Here is a 17515-nt window from a genome sequence, read left to right as displayed (position 1 = left end):
CCCTAACGATTAGTGGTTCTGAGAGTCTTTTCATTTGCTTATTGGTCATTTGTAAGTATATGTGTATGTGTATGTATATATATGTATATATATATATTTTTTGAAAAATGTCTATTCAGATCCTTTTCCCATTTTTAATTGGGTTGTTTGTCTTTTTATTGTTGAGTCATAAGAGTGTGTTTGTTTGTATTCTGGATACAAGTCCCTTATCAGATATGTGATTTGCAAATATTTTCTCCCATTCCGTAATGGGTTGTCTTTTCACTTTCCTGATAGTTCTCAGTTCTCAATCCTTATCTTTCAGCAGATTTGATTACTTTCTCCTTCAGATACTTTCTTTACTTGATTTCCAGAATACCACATTCTCCCGATTTTTTTTCTCACCTTACTGTATTCTTTACCTGTCTCCTTTGCTGCTTATTTTTAATCTCTCCAACCTCTAAACATTGAAGTGCCCCTGGGCTCAGTCCTCAGACTGCTTATTCTGTCACACCACTCTTTGTTATCTCTTCTGCTCTCATTCATATTCTGACAACTTCACATTTACTATCAGTCTCATATATTCATCTGCCTACCTGACAATTTTTTTTTTTTTTTTTTTTTTTTGGCTGTGCTGGGTCTTCGTTGCTGTGCACGGGCTTTAGTTGTGGAGAGTGGGGGCTACTCTTTGTTGAGGTGCACGGGCTTCTCATTGTGGTGGCTTCTCTTGCTGCAGAGCATGGGCTCTAGGCGCGCGGGCTCAGTAGTTGTGGCTCACGGGCTCTAGAGCACAGCCTCAGTAGTTGTGTCACACGGGTCTAGTTGCTCTGCGGCCTGTGGGATCTTCCCAGACCAGGGATTGAAACTGTGTCCCCTGCACTAGCAGGCAGATTCTTATCCACTGCGCCACCAGGGAAGCCCCTACCTGACATTTTGACTTAGATATCTGATAGGCATTTCAAATTTAAAATGTCCAAAACCAGACTTTTGAATTTTTTCTCCAAAACCTGATCTCTTCATCATCTCAGTAAATAGCAATTCCATTTCTCTAATTGCTTGGACCAAGGAGTCATTCTTCTCAATCCACCAACAAATTATACTGGCTTTATCTTCAGTATATTTAGAATCCAACTCTTCTTACCACTTTCACTGCTACCAGCTGGTTTAAACCAGTTTAACCTCTTCTGGATTATTGTAATAACCTTTAATTAGTCTCCCTGTCTTTAGTGCCTTATAATTTTTTCTCAACATAGCAGAGTGATCCTTTTTAAGCATGTCAGATTATTTTACTCCTCTACTTAAAACCATGTAGTGGCTTCCCATATCATTCTAAAAAACTCCAAGTTCTTATAGTCACTTAGATCATCTAGCCCCTATTTTCATCCTGACCTCCTTTACTCTCTTCTCTCCCTGTCTCACTCTTTTCCTTAATATTCCTCAAATGCTCCAGGCGCATCCCTACCTTATGGCCTTTATGCATGTTGTTCCTTCTGTCTACAATGCCCACCCTTCTGTTATTCTCATGGCTTCAGTAACAGTGCTATGCAGAGCCATATTGAAGCCAGAAGCAAAAGGAAAAATCAATGAGATCAATCTAATCTTTATTTAAATTTCAGTATTTTGTTCATTGTGGATTTTTGCATTACATTTGACTTTTTAAAAATACTGCATTAAAATATCATTTATCTTTATTACTGAGGTTTTTGGTGCCCCCTTAAATTTTGCACCTGCGGTTGATACTTCCCGTGCCTCATTTGCCTCACCCTGTTCAAGAAGAAGGAATAGAAGCGAATCTCTTCCTGATAGAGTGTATCTACCATAAACCTACAGCTAATATCATAGTTAATGTTGAAAAACTGAATGCTCTTGCCTTAGGATAAAGACCAAGGTAAGGATGTCCTCTCTTACTACTTCTATCCATCATTACACTGGAGGTTCTAGCTAGTCCAGTAAGGCCAGGAAAAGAAATAAAATGCATCCAAATTGGAAAGGAAGAAATAAAACTGTCTTTTTTTTTATAGATGTTATGATCATCTATGTGGAAAATGCTAAAAAAAAAAAAAACAGATAACATGAGACTTTAATAAAGAAATATTTATTAGAATCATAAAAAAAGAAACTGCTAAGGAAGCTACAAAAAAGCTATTAGAATGATAGTAATATGTGAGTTTAGCAATAGTGCAGGACAGAAGTTCATTGTATGACAATCAATTGAATTTCTGTATTCTGGCAATCACATTGAAGTTTTAAAAACATAATTTATAATAGCATTAAAATATAAAATAGTGAGGGATAAACCTGACAAAAGATGTGTAAAACCTGTACACTGAAAACTACAAAACATTGCTGAAAGGAATTTAACAAGACTTAAATAAATGGAGAGATTTACCATGTTCATGGATTGAAAGACTCAACAGTATTACAGTGTCAGTTGTCCTCAGATTGATTGATAGATTCAGTGAATCCTAATTCTCAGCAGTCTTTTTAATAGAAATTGACAAACAGATTTTAAAATTCATATGGAAATGCACTTACACTACCTGACTTCGGTTCTTATTATAAATCTGTTTATCTATTATAGATCTTCTAGTAACTGTCTACTTGGTGCTATACATGTCAAAGCTTATTAAATTATATACTTTAAATTTGTATGGTTTATTGTTTGTCAGTTATACTTCAACAAAGTTGGCAAACTAACTAACTAACTAGACTCCCATTGTAATCAGAATGTGAAGCATCTCATGTCCTGTTACTAGGAAAGTTCATTGATGTAAATTTACTAAAAGATAGTTTAAGAATGTGTTGAAAACCCTACAATTTCACTTGTAACCAGTTTACGCTTATAAGAAGTAACTGGAAACATTTTGCAATAACTTATGGACAAGTATGCTTAAAACACAAATTCAAGCAACCCAAAATTCTGATTATAGGAAGCAAGTTAAGAAAAATTTCAACATATATATATTTTTATATATATATATATATATATATATATATATATGACATGCAGCCATAAAAAACTATATTCTCAATGGCATAGGCAAATATTCCTGTGAAAGTGAAAAAAATGCTTAAAAATAAGTATACTGGGTATGCCCAGCTTTTTTTTTTTTTTAAGATAAGTATTAAAATATTTATAATGATTTTCTTTGGAAATGAAGCTTTTACTTTCTTTATACCTTCCTGTATTTTAAAATATTTTTTGCCACAAACAGGATTTATTATGCAAATGTAACCTTAAATTTTTAAGTAAAAATTAAAAAGTAAATATTGGCTCTAATATGGTTTGGAAGAATCTATAAGGTACCTTGTGGGAAGGGAGATTTTTTTCATTCTTGGACAGAAAGAAACTCTACAGCTTCATGAAACTGCCCTATGCCAGAAGAAGTGGTTGATTTTTAGGAAGAGAGTCTTATCAAAGACCTTGCATACCTATAAGCACATTGTTTTCAGAATGTAAAATCCTTTCTAATTTGAATGGTGATCAACTTTATAGTTGATTCTTAGGTGGGACTATTTCCCAAGAAAAGATTCAGCTAAGGTATTTAATTTTGTATTCTCTAGTGGTATTTAGTTTTTGTCTTTGTCTACCCCCACCTCAAAAACAAAAAACAAACAAAAAAAACCCAACACCCCAGAATTGGGAATAAAATAGTATAGTTCCAGAAGTCGGCTCAGCAAAGTGCATTTTGTCATGGACTCATCAGCTAGGCATATCAAATTCATCTAAGGAAAAACCCCATCAATCAAATTTTTAACATCCATACTCTTATGTGTATTTCTGTAGGTCATGCAAATTAATTTGATTGGTGTTTTATATGGAATCTCTTGATGTGTAATTTTGAAGTGATTAATTTAGATGGCTTTCTAAAAGAATTAGTTTATTGTAACTAAGGGCTTTATATCAGGTTATTTACTGAGATTATATTTAATTTGGCATACTGCCTTGAGCTATCTAGTTATTAAAGTAGTATCTGTATATAGTTTTTTTTTAATCTTTTCTTTTTTTAATTTATTTGTTTTATTTATTTATTTTTGGCTGCATTGGGTCTTCGTTGCTACGCATGGGCTTTCTCTAGTTGCAGTGAGCGGGGGCTACTCTTTGTTGTGGTGCGCGGGCTTCTCATTGAGGTGGCTTCTCTCGTTGCGGAGCACAGGCTCTAGGCGCGTGGACTTGAGTACTTGTGGCACGCCGGCTCAGTAGTTGTGGCACACAGGCTTAGTTGCTCCGCGGCATGTGGGATCTTCCTGGACCAGGGCTTGTACCTATGTCCCCTGCAATGGCAGGCGGATTCTTACCACCACCCCACCAGGGAAGCCCTGTATATAGTTTTAAAAGCTAAAAGTGCAACTTGACTTATAATAGAACAGTCCCATGCCCTATCTCTCCACACTCTAGATTCTTGCTCCCCAGAGGCAACACTTTCAAGTCTTTTAGTTGTTTCTTCTGGTATTAACTTCCATAGTTCAAAAAATATGCTTATTCTGCTATTTGTTTTAATATTTCAAATTTATTAAATTATCTATTAACTTACTATGATGAAGGATGAAATTTAATTCTCTTACCTCTCCCACCTCACTACATGCACACTACCTCTCTTATGCTTCCTTTCTTGCACAGCCTTTTGTTTTCCTTGGATTTGTTTTTTGTTTGTTTGCTGATAGTTTTATGTATCCATCAATTATTCATGTCCAGGGACTTCCCTGGCAGTCCAGTGGTTAAGACTCCATACTTCCAATACAGGGGGCCTGGGTTCAATGCCTGGTCAGGAAACTAAGATCCCACGTGCCACACAGTGCAGCCAAAAAATTAAAAAAAAAAAAAAAAGTCATCTCCAAACTCTTCAATAGAACTGAAAATCTTTTCTTGATATGTTATAAACATATTTGATTTTGTTTTTTTTTTTTTTAAGTTTTTTTTTCCCCTTAGAGACATTACTCCTTCAGTGCTCTTTCTCTAACTGTGAACTGGTGGCTTTCTAGGCCAGCTCAATAGCTTTTGTCCTTGGAATTTCCTTCTGTGTTGGATCCTTGCCTTTCTGGATGCCACATCTTCCTCCTTCTCAGTTTATTTCCTTATGATGCTGGAGCATATCCTTCAGGAGTAGCTTTCTGAGAAAAGGAGTATGGGAGGTAAATATTTTAAGACCTTACAAGCCCAAAAAGTTTGTCTAAGTATTAAATTCAAGATTGGAAATATTAGGTTGAACTATGAGAAACTGCTGTTAGTTAATAATTTTTGGCATGCAAAAATGGTAGTTTGATGTGTTTAACCTAATAATTTTACCTGATGTGCTTTGGTGTGGGTTTCTTTTAATCTCGACTACTAATAGCTAAGTTCTAGATAGCCATTTCAATCTAGAAATTTATGTCTGGACATTTTTTGGTTTCTTTTCTTTTTTTCTTTTAAATAAATTTTCTTTCCCTTCCTTATTCTTTCTACAACTCTACTAGTTGCATTTCAGCCCTACTATACTGCTCTTCTCAATTTTTTAGTTTTTCACAATTTTTCATCTCTTTGTCTTTTTTCTAGGAGATTTCTTCAACTTCATCTTCCAACTTCCTACTTTATAAATATATATATATTTTTTAATTTCTACAATATCCTTCTTATACTCTGAATGCTTTTTCATAATCTCTTGTTCTTGTTCCATGGATGCAGTGTCTTATGTATGATATGATAATTTTTTCATTTTGTTTATTTCTGCTCCCTACGTTATCTCTACTTGCTACAAGTTCATTCATTGTTTAGTTTAGACTCATATTGGAGTGTTTTTAATCAAATGTCTTACCATTCTTGATTATCCACTTGTATTTAAAAGCAAAACAGTACAGTCCTTTTTTAGAAGCTGTGTTTTCATTGGTGGAGCTTGTCAATTGGTGGGCTTTACTCTAGGGGTGATTGACTATTTAGGTGAGGGTCACCCAGTTGCCAGCATCTGGTCTTTTGACTTAGGCAAGTCATTTTTCCCTCAGAGGAATCAACCAATCTTTTGCCTGCTTTCACAGAGCCCAGCGAAGGGAAAGGAGTTTTGTGTTTCACTGTTGCTGTCAGTGTTGTACTTTATCTCTGTTCTCAGTTGTGCTTGGCGTGGGTGAGTATGGAGCCTGTCTGTTCAACATATCCAGAGAATAAACCTTCAGACTTCTACTAGAATTGTGAGGGGTAGGGGGTGGGGAGATGGGAAAGCTGCATTGTTGATGAAGATGGTCTAGAGTTCTGATGTATCTTTTAAAGATTTGGAACTGATCTTCCTGCTTTTAGCCCTGTCCTCTTTTCAGAAGTACCTGAGGCCACTGAGCTTTTCCTGGGTTTTGAATGTTTGCTAGTATAGTTCCTTCACTTCCACTTTACAGGCTGAGGTCTCTCACAGGCTTATGTTTCAGCTTCCTTTGGTCTGCTAGGTTAACATTTGTCCGTCTGTTTTCTAGTTTCTTAAATGGTTTTGTTATCTCATGCCTGCTCTTCTCTTCTCTCTTGCTCTCGTAGTCCTCAGAGATTTGTGCCTCTTCTTCTGTTGACATGTTTTCATTTTAATTAGGTTTTGGAAGAGAAAGAAGAAAAGCACATATATAGGGCATTCATCCTCAGTTGTACAGGGTGTGCCCTTCAGGAGGGTCCCCTCCTGAGAGGGGTTGAATAAAGGGTTGAAATCCAGCCTGAGCTTGGCTCACAGTATCTTGAACCTGGTCAATATCTTGAAGGCAGCTTCTCTCTAATTCACAAAGGTCTTATGCTGTTGGTAGCCCTGGGTGTTTTATTTGTTGCTGTTGTCTTTAGGTAATCTGAATCTGATGCACAGTTCTGCTTTATTCTTTCAGTTCTACAGCAAGTTACCCAGTTTTTGGGTAAATATCCCTATGTATTCCCTTTGAATATAGTAATAAATAAATTTTATTTCTAAATTTTCTTTCTTTCTTTTCTTTTTTTTTTGGCTACGCAGCGCGGCATGTGGTATCTTAGTTTCCCGACCAGGGATCGAACCCATGCCCCCTGCAGTGGAAGCTCGGAATTTTAACCACTGGACCGCCAGGGAAGTCCCAATTTCTAAATTTTCTTGACTAGTTTCCAGTGTAGCTACCTAGCACCTAATTGGGTGTTCAGTATCCTTAGTTAATGCTCATTTGCCTTTGGCCTCATTGACCCCTGTGCCAACCATTCTCAGTAGATTCAGGCATGAATGAATTACTTCAGCATTCTGAGTGCTAAATTCTTGTTCCATAAACAGTGACTCACAGAGATGAAAACTGAATATAATATATTTGGAAATGCATACTTTTAATTGAGATAATGTACAAAAGGAAATATGCCTTGCAAAGTCAAATTAGCGATGACTTTGTTAAATTTTCAGGAAGAAGTTAATTGCCTAAAAAGAAAATAGAAACACAGTCCGTTTTGAGGGGTGCTGGTTGTCCCCTTCATGTCCTACTTAATTACACTACTCCTCACCAACTTTCATTTCTTAACTTTTAGGTTGGCTTAAGGAAGAAGAAGGAAGGAGAAGGGAGTCAGGAATAACTGGACCTGATGATAATAGGTGTCAGCAACATTTTCTACTGTGGCCTTTAAAGGAATGCTGGGTAGAATGATGACTGTATTGAAACAGAATGAAAGGCAGCAAAGTTTTGAGTTTAGTGAAACAAAGTAGTTCTCAAGCTTATTACAACCACCATTTGATGGTTTTTCATTAGTTGTCTTTAATTTTAACCTTTCCCATAAATCGCAGGCAGAGGGGCAGCTGTAATGTGGCAACCTATGGCTCTTCTCTTTTATCTCCAGAATAGAGATGTTTGTCTTCAAGATAATAATTTCTTTCCTTTATAGCTTTTCTTCCTATGAGTGATGTCTCTGCCTGTTGCTTTCTAGAAGAGGTTCCAGAAGGCCGGTGCTTTGCTGTTTATTCAATACTTTAGGAGAGGCTACTCTGCAGAACAAAGAATGATATAATTTAACTCAACAAGGATGGCAGAGACTAAAGGAATTAGTTCATTGTTCAGAGCAGCTGAAGGAAATAGCAGCCCATTGTTTTCCGGAGTGTATCTTGCCACACACCATTTGTTGAAACCTCAGGCTTGCCTTTGTATACATTTCAGTGTCCTAAGAGGTCAGAGGGGGAAAATCCTATCCTGCCATCTCCTTTATGCCATGGAGTGGCTGTTATATAGATAAATGAGACTGTTCCATCCTGTCAGTGCCTTATTTTTAGCACCTAGCACAGTGCCCACTTATAGTAGGACCTTAGTAAATTTTGTTGTGTAAATGCTGAAATAACTACTAAATGCTGGGAAACTGGTTCAGAGAGCCGAATGACAGGGATGAAACATCAAGTTTCTGAAAAACTGTGGTGTGTTTTCCTACATTTGTGGAGAGACTAGTAAATTATCCCAGCCTAATTAGATTCTCAAGATCATTAGTTTATTCATTCTTTCAGAAATTTTTATTGAGTACTTCCCATGATCATGCACAGTGCTAGACTCTGGATAGAGTGTTGAAGGAGGGAAGGCCTTCCTTCATGGAATTTCCAGTTTATTGTGGAAGGGAGACATTATAAAAAGTGATTTTGCATGCGATAACTGTGCTACAAAGGAAACATACGTCTGAGATACTATGGAAGTGGACTCTCTAGCTTAATTTTTCTTAAAACTAACGTGGTTAGTCGAATCTCTTTACTACCTAAAAAGGTCATCCTTTGGAAGGCTTGGCATATTTCTTCATTGTAGCAATGTGTAGACACTAGATAATAAGGAATAGCTTAGTATAATTTGTTTCCTTTTGTTGGTTTTAAACTGTGAAATATATCCTGTGAGTTTCAAAGAATAACAAAAAGAACACATGTACATGTTACCCATCTTAAGAAGTAAAGCATGACAACGCTTTAGGTTTAGAACCTCCTGTGTGACCCTTTCCTCATTGTACCCTCTCCTTCCTCTTTACTTCCCTTTATGTAGCATTTTATGTTAGTCACCTGCTTATCTTTTATGTTTTTCCATTTGTCTGTATCACTAAGCTATCTTTCTTAGTTTTACCGGATTCTTTTTAATTAATTGATTGATTTTTGGTTGAGTTGGGTCTTTGTTGCTGCGCGTGGCCTTTCTCTAGTTGCGTCGAGTGGGGGCAACTCTTCGTTGCGGTGCGCAGGCTTCTCATTGCGGTGGCTTCTCTTGTTGCAGAGCAAGGGCTCTAGGCGCACGGGCTTCAGTAGTTGTGGCTCGCGGGCTCTAGAGCGCAGGCTGAGTAGTTGTGGCGCACCGGCTTAGTTCCTCTGCGGCATGTGAGATCTTCCCGGACCAGGGCTCGAACCCGTGTCCCCCGCATTGGCAGGCAGATTCTTAACCACTGCGCCACCAGGGAAGTCCCTGATTCTTTTCTTGATTTAAGTAGAATCACAGTGTCACGCCTTTTTCTGTGACTTGATTTTTCCTTGTCTGTGTTGATATATGCAGTGTAGTTAGTTTATTTTTACTGCTTTTAGTGTGCCACTGTATGAGTACATGAAAATATATCATCCATCTGTTGATGGGCATTTAGGCTCTTTCCAGTATTTTTGCTATTACCAACATTGCTGCTTTGAACATTGTTATGTCTCTGGGGCACAAGTGCCAAGGTTTCTCTAGTGTACACACCCAAGGGTGGAGTTGCTAGGTAGTTGGATGTGCACATGTTCTACTTCACTAGGTAAGGCCAGTTTATGAAAGTGGTTGTACCAGTAGTTTATGCCTCCACCAGTTTTGCTTAATCAGTACTTGGTACTGTCAACTTTAAAGATTTTTGCCAGGGCTTCTCTGGTGGCGCAGTGGTTAAGAATCCGCCTGCCAATGCAGGGGACACGGGTTCGAGCCCTGGTCCGGGAAGATCCCACATGCTGCGGAGCAACTAAGTCCATGCCCCACAGCTACTGAGCCTGTGCTCTAGAGCCCTCGAGCCACGTGCCTAGAGCCCGTGCTCCGCAACAAGAGAAGCCACCTCAATGAGAAGCCCACGCACAGCAACAAAGACCCAGCACAGCCAAAAATAAATTTAAAAAAAAAAAAATTTTTTTTTTTGGCCAGAACGGTGGGTGCCTAATACTGTTTTAAATATGGCCAGTAAGTGGTTAAGGACAATATGAGCATCTATCAGTATGTTGTGTACTAAAGTCTGTCTTTTCTTTCTCTTAATCTCATTCTTTGAAAGAAACAAACCCAAAGAGGGATACAGCGGTAGAAATTTTAAAATTCTCAGGGCATACCCTTAGATTTATAGGGGAAAAGTCTTGCTTCCTCTGAGTGCTGTAAAACAAGGCCAATGTACTAAGATAACATCCTTCTAAATATGTGTGTCTATAGACTTTCCCTCTGAATGGAATTCTTACTTGTGTTCCTCATCCTACTCTTACTAGGTTGGTAATGAAATAACTTGGTACTTTGCCACATGGCTTGGAATATACTGTATATGAAATGAGAGCTTCTTGGAATGTGACTTTTTTTTTTTTTTTTTTCCTATTTCTCCAGGAGATTAGAAATTTTTTGGTATACTATTAGGCAAAACCTTAGTGTGAGGGAGAACAGAAAAACCTGCTTTGGGTCTGTTGGTGTGATCTTACTAAGGCACAGGATGGTGCCCATTGTGAAATTTTACTAGGAGTTTCTCTTTAGACCAGTGAAATTAATTGGATGCTGATTAAGGATGTGAGGTAAACAACAATGAAGTTAAAAAGCGTGTGTTTCTGCCACATGCATTTGTTAGAAATATAAATGCAATATATCTCTTCTGTACTGGTCCCTTCCTCCCTTCTGGCAGTTGTGCCTTGGTTTATTTCATTTCTTGATAATTCTTTGTGTGTGTGTGCCTGCTCGCTCACTCTAATCTTTTACTTGATCAGATCAGCCCAGCTTTGAGGCTAGAAATCCATAGAATCTCTTCTAGCAACCCAAGCAAAACCTATAAAGGAAAAAAAGTAAGAATATCTTTAGAACTAGACTCTAGAATACTAGAGATGTGAAAACCATACCAAAGTAGGCCATTTTAATATTTTATAGATTGAAAGAAAATATTGCCTGAAAGATAAATGCATCTCAACTTTTTCATCGTTTATTATATTTGAAATACACATATCTCTATGGAGCTCTAAAATTGTGTTTCTTCCAACACCTGTCATGCTTGGACCCTAAGCCTGATGTTTGTCCAAAGCCACTGGTTTAGGTGCTGCCTTTATCTCATTTATATCATTTTGAAGAGGTTCCTGGTTGCAGCGTTTTATTTTTGTACTGAAAATGTGTGTCTGAATGTACAGGTCTTCATTTTGATGAATACCCTTGTAAAAAAGCTGAAGTTAATAGCAGTGGTATTAAGGATAGCTCCATCTGACAGTTACACCAGTTTGGAAATTAAGGAAGATAAGAATTTAGGAGAATAAAATCCTAGCTTTTTTTTTTTTAATCTCATAAGGAAACTGAGGCCAAGCAAGCTTAAATGACCACAGCTATTACCTAGAAATCTTTTTTTTTTAATTGTACTATTACTGCTTTACAATGTTGTGTTAGTTTCTGCTGTACAATGAAGTGAATCAGCTATATATATACCTATATCCCTTCCCTCTTGGACCTCCCTCCCACCCACCCATCCCACATCCCACCCATCTAGGCCATCACAGAGCACCGAGCTGAGGAGCTGAGCTTCCTGTGCTCTATAGCATGTTCCCGCTAGCTATCTATTTTACGCATGGTAGTGTATACATGTCAATCCTGATCTCCCAATTCGTCCCACCCTTCCCTTCACCACCTGTGTCCACATGTCCGTTCTCTATGTCTGCATCTCTATTCCTGCCCTGCAAATAGGTTCATCTGTACCATTTTTCTAGATTCCACATATATACGTTAGTATACAATATTTGTTTTTCTCTTTCTGGCTTACTTCACTCTGTATGACAGACTCTAGGTCCATCCACATCTCTACAAATGACCCAATTTCGTTCCTTTTTATGGCTGAGTAATATTCCATTGTATATATGTACCACATCTTCTTTATCCATTCATCTGACATTGGACATTTAGGTTGTAGAAATCTTGAGGGTGCTAGAAAACAGTACTAGAAGCCAGGAAAGCTTCCTTTGCAAAATTAAGGTCTGCTTGTTATAAAGGACATGGAGGAGCAGATTGAGGGAAGGCCTCTCTGATCTTTTTTCCTTTACTAGAAGATGGCCTACTCATTTGTTTTTCCTTCTCCAGCAAGTGATTAACCAAATGCCTCATTGAAGTGAAGATTAAGTGCTTTCTCTCTAACTCCTTAGAGAATTAGAAGATTATTACCATTTGTCACCTGCTGACCAGTTTTATCTGCTTGGGGAGACTGTGTGCTGGTAGGTTATACAGTTTCTTCTACAAGAAGGAGACAGATGTACAGACTACTGGAGATTATGGCAACCTCTTTCTCAGTCTTCGTGGTACAACAAGGACGATGTTTCAGCTACCCATATAAGGCAAATCGTTTAACTACACATCAGAATGTCATTTTGGGACTTTCTCTCCTGGGTTTGTTCCTGGGTTGCTCAGATGGACACTAGTGAGTTACATTTTAACTCTTCTGATGGAGCCCAGTGTAGAGTAGTACAAGAATTATGGAAGGGGTACTCACCTTATGTACACATCTTCCAACCTGAAATGAGAATGGGCTTAAAAAGCTAAAAAAAAGAAAAACTCATTTGATTTTTTAAATTGCTGATTTGGTAGCCAGCTCCTGACCTGGCTTTTAGCCTGAAAAGAGAATGCTGCTATTTGACTTGTGAACCTTCTAACCTTTATTCTGTAGTAAAGGTCAGTGGATGATGCCCCTTTGGAGGATCCCTAGGACACATTTAATAATAACAGAAACTGCAGCAGCAGCATTTAACATTTATCAGAGTAAGTGCCAGGCAACAAGGCTGAATGCTTTTTATATATTTCATTTAACTCTCGCTGTAGTTCTGTGAGACATGTATTATTATGATTTCCATTTTATTAATGGGAAAACTGGCTAAAAATGGTTAGATGACTTGCCTAACGTTGCACAGCCAATAGTGGAGGATCTGTTTGAACCCAGGTTGACTATCTTCAAAGTCCATTTCTCTTAATCATCTCTTTTTACTTATCTTCACCCTTTTCTCCTGTTTGAAGAAGTCTTTCAAACCCGTATCACATTCATTCTTCTTTTTTTTTTTTAATTTTTAATTAATTTATTTATTTATTTATGGCTGTGTTGGGTCTTCGTTTCTGTGCGAGGGCTTTCTCTAGTTGCGGCAAGCGGGGACCACTCTTCATCGCGGTGCGCAGGCTTTTTACTGTCGCAGTCTCCCCTGTTGCGGAGCACAGGCTCCAGACGCGCAGGCTCAGTAGTTGTGGCTCACGGGCCTAGTTGCTCCGCGGCATGTGGGATCTTCCCAGACCAGGGCTCAAACCCACGTCCCCTGCATTGGCAGGCAGATTCTCAACCACTGCGCCACCAGGGAAGTCCATCACATTCATTCTTAAACCAGAATCCTCCTCTACTACTTTCTAAAATAGGCCATATCTATGTAATTTTTCAGGGATATTCTTTTAGGATATTCTACAAGGTAGAGATTATATTGGTTTGGCCAAAGGGTTCCTTCGGTTTTTAAGTAAAAATAAAAGACACATTTTTCATTTTCACCAAGAACTCTATTGAACAACGTATTCACCATTTTGTTCCACTACTTTCTGCCATTTTTCAGGTAACTTCATAATTCCATCTTCTCAAAACTTTTTATCTTTTTGAGCAAAGAACTATTCCAGGTGCCTTTTACAGTCTTCCAGGGATTTGAAATTTTTTCCATTAAGAGAATTTTGTAAAGACCGAAAATAAATGGAAATCCGAAGGTGCAATGTCTGGTGAATACGCCGGATGAATCAGAACTTCTCGGCCAGGCTCTAACAGTTTTTGCCTGGTCGTCAAAGAAACGTGGTCTTGCGTTATCCTGATGGAAGATTATGCGTTTTCTGTTGACTAATTCCAGACGCTTTTCATTGAGTGCTGCTTTCAGTTGGTCTAATTGGGAGCGGTACTTGTTAGAATTAATCGTTTGGGTTTCCGGAAGGAGCTCATAATAGAGGACTCCCTTCCAATCCCACCATATACACAACATCACCTTCTTTGGATGAAGACTGGCCTTTGGTGTGGTTGCTAGTGGTTCATTTCGCTTGCCCCACAATCTCTTCTGTTCCGTATTATTGTACAGTATCCACTTTTCATCACCCATCACAATTTGTTTTAAAAACAGAACGTTTTCGTTACGTTTAATTAGAGAATAGCATTTGGAAATACGGTCAAGAAGGTTTTTTTCCACTTAATTTATGTGGAACCCAAACATCAAAGCGACTAACATAACCAAGCTAGTGCAAATGATTTTCATCGCTTGCTTTGGATCTTTTGAGTATGTTGGCTATCTCACGTGTGGTATAACGATCGTTCTCAGTGTCTCGAGTTGATCACTATCAGGTTCAACTGGTCTACCCGCCTGTGGAGCATCGTTCAGGGAGAAATCTCCAGCACGAAACTTCACAAACCACTTTTTATTTATTTATTTGTTTGTTTGTTTGTTTATTTAGGCTGCGTTGGGTCTTTGCCACTGCGCGTGGGCTTTCTCTAGTTGCGGTGAGCAGGGGCTACTCTTCGTTGCGGTGTGCGGGCTTCTCATTGTGGTGGCTTCTCTAGTTGCGGAGCACGAGCTCTAGGCACGCAGGCTTCAGTAGTTGTGGCTTGCGGGCTCTAGAGAGCAGGTTCAGTAGTTGTGGTGCATGGGCTTAGTTGCTTCGCGGCATGTGGGATCTTCCTGGACAAGCGCTTGAACCCATCTCCCATTCATTGGCAGGCGGATTCTTAACCACTGCGCCACCAGGGAAGTCTGCAAACCACTTTTGACATGTTCGATCAGTCACAACACCTTCTCCATACACTGCAAAAATCTTTTTTTGTGTTTCAGTCACATTTTTTACCTTTCTTGGAATAATAAAGCATCATATGCCAAAAATGTTGCTTTTTTTCTTCCATCTTCAATATTAAAATGGCTACACAAAAATTCACCAATTTTGATAAGGTTTTTTTTAAATGCACGCTAATATGAAAGCTGTCACAATACAATCTAACAAAATTGTTTCAAATGAAGTTAAAGACAGCTAAGCACTACTAGAGCCGTCTTACGGAAAAAACCGAACGAACCTTTTGGCCAACCCAATAAATAAAGTGGTTAAGAAATTTTACATGTTGGAAACAGACCCAGAAACTTAAGAGGTTTGTTCATTATGGAGATTTGTCAAGAAAAACTCTATCCTTTTAAAAAGCTCTCAGTTGTATTCACAGATAAGTGACTGAAAACTGAGACTGATAGATGCTGGTAAAATATTAGATGGTATGGTTGATCCTACTGGTTATGGTAAAAGCTAAAACATTATCCTAGTTTACTAGAAAGTTGAAGAGCTGCCAGAAGAAGTTGGAGAGAGGAAGAAGAAACACGTGCTACGCATGGCCCCCATTTCGTTTATGAACTTAAGTCTTTCCTGTCTGCCAGCTACTTGCCGATTAGAAATCTCAACCCCCAACCTGTACTCTACGAAATCTAGCCTTTTATTGTCCTGGCTTAAGAGGGACTCAGACTCTGCCCAGTGTTGAAGCTCTTGGGCCTGAACTGTTTGAATATTACCTATGAATAAATATAACGTCATGTATATAGGAGGGGGCATGAGATAAATGGAGCCATATATATATATATATATATATATATATATATATATATATATATATAAAATGCATATTGTATGTTGTATGTTTTGTGTTATATATTAAATATATCTGGGTTTTGGGTAGTCATTTGTAACCCAGGAAAGGAATCAAGAATTAGTGTAGACCTCCTTAAGTGAAGGCAAGAGCAGTGGCTATAAATGTCAGTTTACAGGGTTATAGTCAGGAAGACATTAAAAACAAACAGAAAATGTTATAATCCTTTGGGAATAACAACAAATAAGTTTAAAAGTAGAATACTTTGTATAGTCTTGGTAATACCTAAGGAAGGTCCTGAGAAGGGTAAATAAATTACCCTGGAAATGTAAGCAGTACTATAGACTTTTTGTCTGTTTTTTTTTTTTTTTTAAGCTCTAGAGAGCCTGAAAGTTGATGGACTAGTGTGTATCAAAAAACTGTAAAATATGCATACCCTTTTATTCACTAATCTCATATATAGGATGTTAGCCTGTGAAAATCGTAAAACGGGTACAAGATATGTAGCCATTAAGATACTCCGCTCAGCCTTGTTTATACAAGTGAAAATTGGGACAACCTAAATATCCACCTGTAGTAAATTGGTCAAATAAATTATGGTTTGTTTGTTCAAAAGGATTCTATTCAAACATTTAAAATTATGTTTTAAATTAATCAACAAAAAATGTTTGTGGTACAGTGAAATTCTGATAAAATGGTTTTTTGCAATCTGAAAATTCCATTTGGTCTTCAAGAAAGTTCCCATATTTAATAATAATTCAGAATGTTCTGATAATCCAACTATAACTCAGTTCTGTAGTATAATTGAGTAGATAAGAAGGATTGATGTTTGCCGTCTGGCCATATTAATACTTTTGTGATGAAATGCCTCGACTGTCATTCAAGTGTTTTGTTTGAGGCAGTTGCAGAAATTTAATGCTTTTAAGAGCAGGAGAGATTTGAAGGGTTTTATATCTTAAACAGGCATATTAAGGATGAAGTATGACTCAACCTTTTTAAAAAAATGAAATAAATATTCCATCAACAGATTATTTTAGAAGAAATAAATAGATTGATGCCGAACCCACTCCAGAGACAGGCGACTGGAGAGACACTGTGATTGCCTATTTTACTAGAGCACAAGGACTGGGGAAGGGACAGTTTTCTATGAAAGATGGATGCTGGGCAGACAAAAACTACATATACACTATGGTTTTAAAAATTAAAACTTGAAAAGGTAAAAACTTGGAGGGAATATGCTTAAATATTTACAAAATATAAAGATTATAAAAATTGTAAGGGACATCAACTCTTACATTCCGGAAGCTGGTCCAATCAGAAGGAACTTCAGGATTTTTGTTAGGTGGCTAGAAAAGAACCTGTCTGTCCACTGAGCCTGGAATTAAGAGCTTGTAAAGCTTGAACTGCTGCAGCTACCTTGCCACCCAGGAGGAGAACCTGTCTGAAAATGAAGCAGAACCGAAAAGACACCACCAAGGGAGGAAGGGATAGAAACCTGGCCTCCATGACGTCACGTGAGCCTCTATATCAGGCCATGCCTAATTTGGACTTTTTAAGTTATATGATAGCCTAATTTGGACTTTTTATTTAAGCCAGTCTGGTGTGCTCTTCTGTCACTTGTAACTGAAAAAGTCCTAATACAGTCTCCTTAGAGATCATAAAGTCCAACTACTTCATTTCATAAGGTCAAAGTTTGGAGAAGTGAAATGACTTGTCTAAGGTTATACAGCTAAGTGGTGGAAAACTGGGACTAAAACCTGGCCCTGCTGCCTCCTTTGTAAGCTCATTACT

At 37.9% G+C, this 17515-nt stretch overlaps 1 protein-coding gene across 2 annotated transcripts in view; it reads left to right on the top strand.

Moving 5' to 3' along the window:
- Positions 1-17515, top strand: part of ZNF609 (zinc finger protein 609) — a 224085-nt gene that overhangs the window by 121811 nt on the left and 84759 nt on the right. The window lies entirely within an intron of this gene.

The sequence above is a fragment of the Eubalaena glacialis genome, chromosome 2 (genome assembly GCF_028564815.1).
Source record: "Eubalaena glacialis isolate mEubGla1 chromosome 2, mEubGla1.1.hap2.+ XY, whole genome shotgun sequence".
Lineage (NCBI taxonomy): Eukaryota > Metazoa > Chordata > Mammalia > Artiodactyla > Balaenidae > Eubalaena > Eubalaena glacialis.
Note: the sequence above shows the minus strand (reverse complement) of the source record. Positions and strands in the feature narration are given on the sequence as shown.